The 10,974-nt window shown below is 32.1% G+C and overlaps 1 long non-coding RNA gene and 1 pseudogene across 1 annotated transcript; both read left to right on the top strand.

Annotated features, from left to right (window-relative positions):
• The first annotated feature begins 5,010 nt into the window (after positions 1-5,010).
• On the top strand, positions 5,011-5,785 carry LOC145329916 (uncharacterized). Its single transcript, XR_013883181.1, has 2 exons — positions 5,011-5,276; positions 5,578-5,785. It is a non-coding gene; the product is annotated as an uncharacterized LOC145329916 (long non-coding RNA).
• A 3,737-nt stretch (positions 5,786-9,522) lies between these two features.
• Positions 9,523-9,927, top strand: LOC145330762 (deoxyuridine 5'-triphosphate nucleotidohydrolase, mitochondrial pseudogene; annotated as a pseudogene).
• The last annotated feature ends 1,047 nt before the right edge of the window (positions 9,928-10,974 follow it).

The following is a 10,974-nucleotide window of genomic DNA, read 5'->3' as shown; positions in this document are numbered from 1 at the left end:
AATAAGATTAATAGATATGAAACATAATATTCACACCATTTTCCTTAAATTAAATTTTTTTTGCTTGATATAAAAATATATTTATTTTTAAATTATTGACAGTTATAATTTTGAAAGTAAATCAATTTAATAAATATATTTTTGTAGTTATCTTATTTATATAAATATTAAGTATACCTAAAACCAATTCCTCTTTTAAAAAGCTTTATTGCTTTAGTATTATTTCCCATATTTTTCTTTATTTTAACTTAATAATCATGTGATGATACTTTAAAAATAACTAGTGGCTTCGCCCCTAGCCTCTAGGGGCTTCGCCCCATGAGGTAATGGAAAGTCAACCCTCCAGAATAATTTTATAGTTATATTTTCAAAAAAGTTATTCTTTGCCGAATTACTCTTTGGTAAAATTAAACCCAGGTTGTGTGCCGTATGCACAAAAATTTCAATTCGTAAAAATTAAACCCAGGTTGTTCACCGTATAAATATCTCTTACGGGGTGAGCATAAGCGAGTACCCTGTATGCGGCGCAAGCTCTGATAGTCCCACTGATTGGACCACATATACACAAAAATTGAAAACTCTCCTCTGTAAATTTTATTTAATACCTATAATTGCAACAACTTTTTAAAGATGTCAATTTTTAAAAGTTACAAAAAGCCCAAAAAAAATTTTTGGTGAAATTTTTTTTTTTTTTTTGGGGGGGGGGTTCATGGGGGCTTCGCCCCATGGTGCAGTGGGGTTCCCCCAACCCAATTACTGGTTTTTGTTTACAAAAATAAAAAAAATAAAAAAATTGGAACTAGGGATTTTTTATTTTTAGGGGGGTTGTGGTGTCCCACCCTCCTAGAAAATAGCCTAAAACCACCAGAGGACCAGTAGGTATATTCTCAGAAGAGTAGAGCCCAATTTGTTCAGCAGTTACTGAGATTTTACAAAAAATGTAAAAAAAAAATTTTAGGGGTGGTGGTTTTTTTAGTTTTTGGGGGTGTTGGGGGTGTCCCACACCCCAGGAAAATAGCTTAAAACCATCACAGGACCAGTAGGTATAATCCCTGAAGAGTAGAGCCCAATCGGTTCAGAGGTTACTGAGATCTTAAGCTTCAGACGGACAGACAGACGGACAGACGGACAGACGGTCAGACGGTCAGACGGACAGACATCAAGCTACTTTGTATTATAGATTGTAAAAAGAAGTGATATTTTCTTCTTAATGTAAAATTAGTAATTTTGTTAAATACCTTTCTTTAAATTAAATACAATAGAATAATTATAAAAAGACTATAAATGATCAATCATTTAATTGGACAATAGCACAACAGTTTAGGAACAATCCAATCATATTATTGTTTAGAAAGTGTTCAAATTGATTGAATCATGTGGGACTAAATATAAAGAAATTATCAATCTGCTAATAAATTCATTTTTTAAGCTAGACGGATAATGTTTAAGATTGACAATCTATGGTAATAAATCTTTTTTAAATCTAAGACACACGGGACAATGGGCTGTTTATTACACTAGTCCTCAAAGTTTTATAATAAAGTTTCTTATTCGTTGGCGTAACAACTTTGCGAACTTTTAATTGATTTTGTTTACTAAGTTGAGTGTCCAAACGTTTCAACCGCTAATTACAGACGGAGTTTACTTTAGTGTATTCTTCTGTATATACATCAATTTGTCGGCTATTGTCTTATTCCTTTAGATCCCTGATTTAAAATAGTCTACTTTTTAACAAGGATGACATATCCATAAAAGCGAAGCTCTGAAATGGAAGGACAAACGAACATTAACACTTGTAGATTGTCAGAACTGAATTAGCAGAATATTAATGCATCAGTACAAACAATATTTTAAGAAAATTTGTTGCAAAACTGCATAAATAGATGATACTGTTTAAGGACATACTTACATTTTTGGGACTTGTTTATAGAGATACTTCGCTTATAACATTGTACCTTGTTGTAATAGGAATCAGTTTTCAAAAAATCAGAAGAATCGGATAATTTTAACATACAAAAATTTGTTGTCAAAAAGTTAAAAATCGACATGTTTAAAATGGACTTACGGACATTCTGGAATTGTTTATAGAGTTGCTACGCTTTCTTAATTGTACCTAAATACTATAGGAATCATCATGCAAAGTTTGGAATCGATAGGACATTTCTAACCTGTTTAAATTAACGAAAAGAGCTAACTCTCTGTGACGGACGGACGGACCGACCCTAATTATAGAAAAGCTTCGCTTTTAAAAAAGAAATCAACTGCTATACTAAACTCAAACTGACAAAATAGAAAATTTAAAAAACAGGAGGCAGGATTTATGCAGAATGTATCTAATATATCTAGAAACATTTATAACATTGTAAAAAAATTTATGAAATGTAATTAAGATCTTAATATGTTATTTTTGGACTACATTACTAGGTATGTATTTTAGTTTTAGCTTTCCTTAAGCTTTTTTCTTTATCTTTGTTTTAATATGTTGTAACTCTGTGATTTTTAAAAGTATATATTATAAATAACAAGTTTAATTTAAGTATTTTTAAATAATCATTGTATGAATGTATCTAAATAAATATAAGTTGTGATAAAATTATCTTTCTGGGAATAGTTTAACAAGGACAATTAATTTAATAAGTAGTACAGTATTTAAAGTTTGAGTGTAGTAGTCAGTGTTTCTTCGTGTTTGGACTGGACATAAGTAGTACAGTAATATCCTGAACAATAACATATCCTATGCGGACGGGACGCACTACGAAATCTTGTGCATCTCTCAACAAAATCTTGCTTAATTGCTGTGCCACACGCCGGGCCTTTTCGACAACCAACCCTTTAATTGCACGACCTTGAAATTCTAACTGTACATAAGAGTAGGACAATACAAGCAACCAGGGCCAGCTCAAGCTCCACGTTCAAGTTCTTATGACTGGACACTCTGTCTCATGGGTGCTACTATTTATTACCTCACAATCGGCGAGTATAGCAGGGGTCCCAAAAAAGTCATTGTGATAGTATCCTGCTGCTATGTCAGGCGCACGACATCAATATCTAGAGTTAAGGGGGGGATGCCTTGGACCAAAACAGGCGCAACTCACTGCCATGCAGTTAGGACTTCCAGACAAAGATAGTTCAAAGAGTTCTTTGTCTGATGGGTGTTAGGATAGAAAAGGAGGGATTAAAAAGGACAAATACCTAAAATAAAACTACACATTTTACTTTTCTTTTCAAAATAATTAGATCCTTTTCATGTTATGTGATTGATTGATTGGCTAGCGCAAAATCATTCGAATGCCGCGCAAAATTATTTACAGCTCAAACGTGTAACAGTCTAAATCTAAATATCTTTTTTATATTTTAGTTAGTCTTAAATTAATACATGAAAAACGATTTTCATGTTTTCTTCTTTTATTTTTAAATTTTTAAAGTTTTTTCCCTTCTTTAAGGGTTGTTTTTTGTGTGCATTTTTTTTAGTGTTTCATGTTTGGATTTATTTTTATTTCCTTACATATTTAAAGTAAAAATTTCTGTCTATGGTCAGATATTTTAAATGAATAGAGTACTTATTTATTATTTTTAGCAATTAGGAAACTATCTAATTTTGCATGAGTATATGAATTTTTAAGTAAGCTTAATCGATCAATTACATAGCAGGGAAAGGACCATGGAATTGAAATAGGGGATTTTGAATGAAGCACAGCCGCGGAATTCAAAATACTTTTCTTTTCAAAATAATTAGATCCTTTTCATGTTATGTGATTGATTGATTGGCTAGCGCAAAATCATTCGAATGCCGCGCAAAATTATTTACAGCTCAAACGTGTAACAGTCTAAATCTAAATATCTTTTTTATATTTTAGTTAGTCTTAAATTAATACATGAAAAACGATTTTCATGTTTTCTTCTTTTATTTTTAAATTTTTCCCACCCTCCCTTCCCATATTTTAAGTTTTTTCAATTTTATCAATTTGTATTCTGTTCATTTGATGTATTTGATCATGTTTTTTATTTTGACAGATTTTACTTCAGTGATTTATTTAGAATAGTGTTATTCTATGTTTTTTGGTTATGCACAATTATTTTATTTGTTATTTTCGAAATTTTTCTAAATTTCGTTTTTATTTTTCTAGTTATAATTTTCTTTATGTTTCTTTCTTTGTTTATTAAAAGAAATTTTCATATTTTTTATTTTCTTTTCAGACAATCATGTCTAACGTCCCTTCGGGTTCTAAGGCTAAGCCAACTGTAACTCCCCCCATTCCAAAAGTTTCTAGACCGCCTCTGCCCCCTACTACGTTTCCTTCCACCACAGTTACTTTGCAAACATCGGGCATTACTCCACCGCAAAATAATTTGACTAGTCTTACTTCTGGTGGACTTTCTGTGACCACTCCTGCTAATAATCCTGGTACTAGTATTCCAAATATGTCTAGATCCAATAGTGTCAATTTGCCAATGACTAGTTCTCTTCAAACTAGTCTTTTTAACACTTTTGTCCCACCAGCCTATGCCAATTCGGCCACAATTACAGATCCTCTAGCTCTTCAAAGTAATCTTAGTGGTCAGCCTAGAATCTCTCATTTTGAAGTGCCCCAAATCAATCGCCCACCGATTCCCCAAGCTCGTAAAAATTCTTCTTCTTCTTCGGAGGAAGAGATTTCGGATTTCTCTAAAAAACCAAAAAAATCAAAGAAAGCTAAGAAAGCTAAGAAGAAGAAACCAGTTTCTTCTTCCAGTGAAGTTTCTTCATCCTCTGATTCCTCTTCTAGTGAAGATTCTTCTCCACGTAGAAAGAGAGGTAAATTTTTTCATTGCTTAGAGTGATTTAATGTAACTCTATTTCTTTTGATTAGATTTTTTAGATCTAGTTTTTCCTTTTTTTATGTTAATCCTTTTTTTTACTATATTCTTTTGAATTTTATTCTCTCTTATATGAATTTATTTTTATTAATTTTGGAATCTGTTTAAATCCAAATTTTATTTACAGAGAGTTTTTGTTGAACAGTTATTTAGTTTTTTATGAGATCTTTCCATTTTTCTTTATTTTTGTTTGACTTCTAACTATTCTTTTCTTCTTAGACAAGAAGAGGAAGAATAAGAAGTCCAAAAAGAGGAGGCATAGCTCTTCAGATTCCGACGCCTGGAGACGTATTGGCGGTTCGGCTGCCAAGAAGGCTAAGAAAAAAGCCGCCCAGATAGCTGCCAAACCCTCACCATGGTTGTTGATGTCTGATAGAGACCTCACCGCTGATCGGGATAGATCTCTTATAAACTTTAATGTAAGCGAATTTTTTATTTTGGGTTAATTTCTACTCTTCTCACGTTAGTGTATTGGGTTTTGAGGGTGCTTTTTTAGGGGGGCTATCTCTCTCTTTCTTTTCTTTTATTTTTGCAGGATCAGCTCTGGATATTAATAATAATTCTTTTCAGGTTCAGTCGGAGCTGTTTTTGCATGCCTTATATTGTATTTCTTTCTTTTCTGGGGTTCTTTATCAAATAGAAAAAATGTGTTTCAATTCGCTTTTATTTTTTCTTTTCTTTGGATTTATCCAATAAGACTAAAATTTTGTCTTATTTTAGAATTTTGCGGATAACGGGAATGCTGCTCTCATTTTAATGAGACAAATTCTCAGAGACGTCTTCGCACTCAAGAACTTTGTGGAGGATGCCACTAGGCGTCTCTTCAATCTCACTGTTCCTCACTCCATCTTCAAAGATGTCGATAGTGCCAAAAATGACTGCTTGGAAGGCATTAAAGTAAGATTTTAATCCATTATTTTTCTTACTGCTTAATGTTTAAATCAAGTTTTTTAATCTATATAATATGTTGTAGAAACATTTACAACTGTTCATTGATATTATGATATCTATTATTTTTTGCTATTGAATCTTTTACATTTGGTTTAATTTTATAATAATTGGTAAGACCTAAACCTATTGAGTTTATTATTCATCTATTTCTTTCTTACTGTATAATTTTTTAACATATGAATTATTTCATTTCTTTTTCTAGTAAGATTTTTAATTTCTTAAGTGATATTAAGATTTTAGTTCTTTTGTCTTGTTTACTTTTTTATATCTGGATTATTTCATTTATTTCAAATAAGTATCTTTGATTACTTGAATGTTTCTTAATTTCTAAACATTGAAATACCAATTTATTCTTGTTATGGAATTTTTTAAACAAATTTACTCAATTAGATATTGGAATCTTTATATTATCAACTCTTTTTTATTTTTTAGTTGGCCGAAAATATTCTGGGCTATCTAGAATCGACTTTTGAAGGCTTTGACTTTCAAGAAGTCTTTCGCATAGCCCTATCTGGCTCAAGGCAGTTTATGACTCCTGACCAGAAAAAAGTCCTGTCCAATACGAATCTAAATACTGGGTTTCGTGGAGGAAACCGACGAGGACGAGTTAACAAGAAGATGGGTTCAGGCTCCTCCGACGGTAGAGTTGTCACCTGCTTTAAGTGTCGCCAGACAGGACACTATGCTAACGTCTGCCCAAACGGTCCAACCCAATCTAAACCTACCTGATTTATCTAAACCATTGATCTATGATCTTTATGATTTTAAACCACAATCCAGTGAAATTCCTATTCATGATTTGAATTTATTGTTTCCTAACTGTCCGGATTCGGATAAAGATTCTTTACAATATCTTAGTAACATTCAACGTGAAATCTTTGAAACTTATAAGTTACCTATGAATTCTATTCACTCTGCTCAATCTATTTTATTTTTTAAGAATACGCTGCAAGCTAATGATTTAGTTTTAAATACGCTTTGTTTTGGTTATAGACCAGGTTAATTTTACTCTTTCTTTATAATTTCTACCTACATAGTTAACTTTTTAAACTTTTTTCAAATTCAGAAAGTTAGAGTTTAATTAATCTTTATCTTAAGTTTTTATTGAATCTCCTCCTCCATATTATAAACGTAATAACTTAAGCGCTCGACGAGAACTACCCTTTGTTAGAGAAGAAGTTGCCTCTCTTCTTTCAAAGGGTATTATTGTTGAATGTGAGTCTCGTCCTTTTATTGTAAGTCCTCTTACAGTAGCGGTTCGAACTTGCTGCCTAACTAATACGACTAAAAAAAGATAAATTTGATTTCATAAATTTTTTATTTATAACAGCTTTTTTTTGGGAGAATCTTATTGTTTTTTAATAAATCTCTAAGTTCATTAAGAATTCAAATTTATTTTTTCTTAGATTGTGCATAGATTTGTCAGAATCACTAAATAAATATTTATGGATTGATAAAGTTCACATGGATGACATTAAAGTCGTTTTAAGTCGGATTCAACAAAATAGTTATTTTGCTAGTTTTGACCTGGCGTCAATGTACCACCAGCTATTTTTAGATCCTTCTATCACCGATTTTTTCGGCTTTGCCGTACCTAATATTCATGGAGAAATTTCTTATTACAAATACAAGCGGTTGCCGTTTGGAACGGCAACCGCTGTATACATTATGGATCAGCTTCTCCGTCCATTGAAAATTTTTTGTCATAAACTTCATTGCGACATAAGTGTGTACATCGATGATGGATTATGTATTGAAGCCACATTTTATAGATGTCTAATTTCTATTTATTTTATTATAACTATTGTCTCTTTTTGTGGATGGACTTTTCAAATTCCTAAATGTAATTTTGTTCCATCTACCAAGATATTGTATCTCGGCTACTGGCTGAATTCAGTAGATTTAACTTTAACTTTACCTGATATTAAAGTTGAAAAAATTTATTTCATGTTAAACAATTTAAAATCTTTTTATCACCAAAGTTTACCTTTTCCTGCAAAGGAACTAGCTTCTTTCTTAGGTAAGCTAGCTCATGCTCTTTATACCCATGGAAACTTTGTACGTATAGTTTCTAGAGCAGCCAATTATCATCTGGGTAGTGTTGTTTCTACTCAGGATTGGAATGCCTTTTTATATGTAACTCATGATATGTTTCAAGAATTTTTATTATGTGATAAATATTTTGTTAAGTTTAATGGCAGGCCGATGTTTCTTGCTCAAAAATCGTTTGAGATTTTCGATCAAAATACTGTTCAATTTCTTATTTCGGATATTAATCCTGCACATGTTAATTTAGAAGCTAGCACTATTGTTTCAGATGCCTCTAATACTGAAACTTATGCTTATATTGCCGGCAAATGTTCTTTAGTCTCTAACTATATGTTTACTCCTACAGAACAAGAACTTAGTTCCAGTTTTAGGGAACTTCTTGCAATTTCTCACGGTTTTGATAAATTTTTTAACTTTTTGCAAACTCAACGTAATAAAATTGTTATTTGGATCACTGATAACCAGTGCGTTTTTTCCTTTCTTAATAAAGGATCAAGAGTTCCCGCTATTCAAAGAGTTCTTTTACAAATTAAGGAGAAAGAATATGAATTAGGATTGCTTTTATATGTCAAGTGGATGCATCGTGAAACTGATCCTATTAGATTAGCTGATCTTGGCAGCAAATTAAATTCCAGTTCAGATGAATATGGAATTGATCATGATCACTTTAATTTTTTACAGCAATATTTTAAAGTTATTTTTGAAATCGATGCATTCGCTTCCTATCGTAATAGACGTTGTTCACGTTTTATTTCCAAGATACCTCAGAATGAAGCATTTGATGTAGACTTTTTTCTTTGTAATCTTAATGTCAAACTTTTGTTTTACATTCACCCTCCCACACATTTGATTCGTAAAGTTATTTCTAAAATTTTGCTTTATTCTGACTTTCATGGAGTTTTAATTGTTCCTATTTGGAGATCTAGTGCTTTCTGGAGTTGTTTAATAGATACGTCCTTCTTTTCTTGGTTTATTCAAGATTTTGTTATTTTTAATCCTACCTATGTTTCCTTTAGCAAGGATACAATTTTCAAAGGTCAAAAGAAATTTAAGACCTTAGCAATTTTAATTAACACCTCCACTAGGTCACGTATTTTGTTACCCGAAAGTTTACTTTAAATCTTTTTGTTCTCATTTTATTTCTTTTCCAGACTTTAAAATGTGGCCTTTTCGTTTTATTTCACAAGGAGAAACTCGGATACCTGTTGTTCATATTCGTCCAGCTGACGAGTTTGCTATGTTACCCACAAAAAGACTGGATGATAGTACTAGTTTTAATTTATATAGCAATGTTTTAATTACTATTCCTCCCGGAGCTGTCAAAGAAATCCCTACTGGATTGTATATGGAAATACCCCCTAATTATTTTGGACAAATTAAATCCTGTCCATTTTTAGTTGATTCTAAAAAGCTTGCAGTAAACCCTAAGATTATAGATTCTGATTTTTGTAATATGATTTATGTTTCTCTGCTTAATATTGATTCTCAAGAAATTATTATTAACGTTTCCGATATGGTCGCTCAAATCATGTTTTTCCCTGATTTTTGTCCTCACATAGTAGAATCTTCTATTCTAACTTCTATTATTCACGATTAAAATTTCAAATATGATTTTTTATTCTGCTTTCAGAATAAACTATGACAGAGGAATTGGTAAAAATTAAGATGTTGTCGGACAAGGCTATGCATCCGCATAGAGCCTCTCTTACAGCCACCGGCTATGACCTTTTTGCTGCCCACGACGTAGTTATCCAGCCTGGAGCCCGCGAGATCGTGTACACGGACCTGTCTATGGAGATTCCTCCAAGGATGTACGGTAGAATAGCTGGCAGATCTGGTTTTGCCTATCTCATGGGAGTAAACGTCTTTCAAGGCGTCATCGACAGTGATTTTCGAGGCAATATAGGTATTCTCATATCTAATAACGGAGATGTACCGTTTGAAGTTAATATTCACACCAGAGTTGGCCAAATTATTTTCGAGCGGATAGCCAACCCTAGTTTTCAAGTCACAAGAGAGTTAGAAGCCACTCAAAGAGGTAGTGGCGGTTTTGGCTCTACAGGACAATAATTTATGATAATGTAATTTTTGTTTTTGGATTAATTTGCTGTTCATTTGTTTTTTCTTATAATTTTGATAAGAAATATTTATTTCTTACCACTAAAATTTCTTTTCAGAATTACATAATGCGTATGTTTCGTGAGCAAAAAATCGATTATCTTCGATTTAACAAAAAACTGCTCAGTGATAAAGATTCTAATATTCCCTCTAGAGGCCCTCTTCGTTTACTTCACGTTTTTAATGACTTTTCGCTTTCGTCCAAGCAAATTAAACATGTTAAATTAGTTACAGCAGGACGTAGTCGAGGTACGCAAGACAGTTACAATCGTACTTTGACTCGATTAAATAAATATTTGAAAAAGAATAATTCTTCTCTGATGCATCTTAATGAAGATGCTTTGATTGAGTACATTATGTTCTTAGAAGATAGTAAAAGTCCTTTTTGTCATGTTTCCGGTTTAGCCGGTAGTATTGAGTTTTTATGCTCAGCATTGAGACTCAATAATTTATGGACCGCCGTCGTCGAAAGAACTTATGTCGCGGTTATCCGCCGCGCCGCCTCCGAAAAGAAGCCGAAGAAGAAAGCGGCTCTTCTTCCTCTTTCGGTTTTAAGATCTGCCGTATCTCACTTTATCACTCCATTTCTTTCTAATCCTGACAAGGTTATTTACTTTTTAAGTTTAATTTCTTAAGAAACTATTAGCAAAAAATAACGATATAAATAATTACTCTTTTTATACTTCATTATGGAAATTTTATTTTCTGATTTTAATTTTTTAGAATTAATCTTTCTTTTTTCAAGAATATTTATTTTTACCAAGACAAATATTGTTGTTTTTTCAAATATCAACTTTTTCTTTCTTTTATTTATTTTTCTTTCTTATTATTTAGATTTCAATCATTACTTGGAGAGCTTTGTTTGTCCAGCTATTACAGTATTCGCTCTGTGCCCGTTTAGAGGATCTCCGTAAACTGAAAGGCAAGGATATATCATTGGTAAAATTGGGCCACCTACAAACTCCAGCGCTAGCTGTTTTCTTTGCTACAGCTAAAAAT

The sequence above is a fragment of the Acartia tonsa genome, chromosome 10, assembly GCF_053477335.1.
Source record: "Acartia tonsa isolate MP-2025a chromosome 10, ASM5347733v1, whole genome shotgun sequence".
In the NCBI taxonomy this organism is placed as follows: Eukaryota; Metazoa; Arthropoda; class Copepoda; order Calanoida; family Acartiidae; genus Acartia; species Acartia tonsa.
This window is presented reverse-complemented; position numbering and strand designations above follow the sequence as displayed.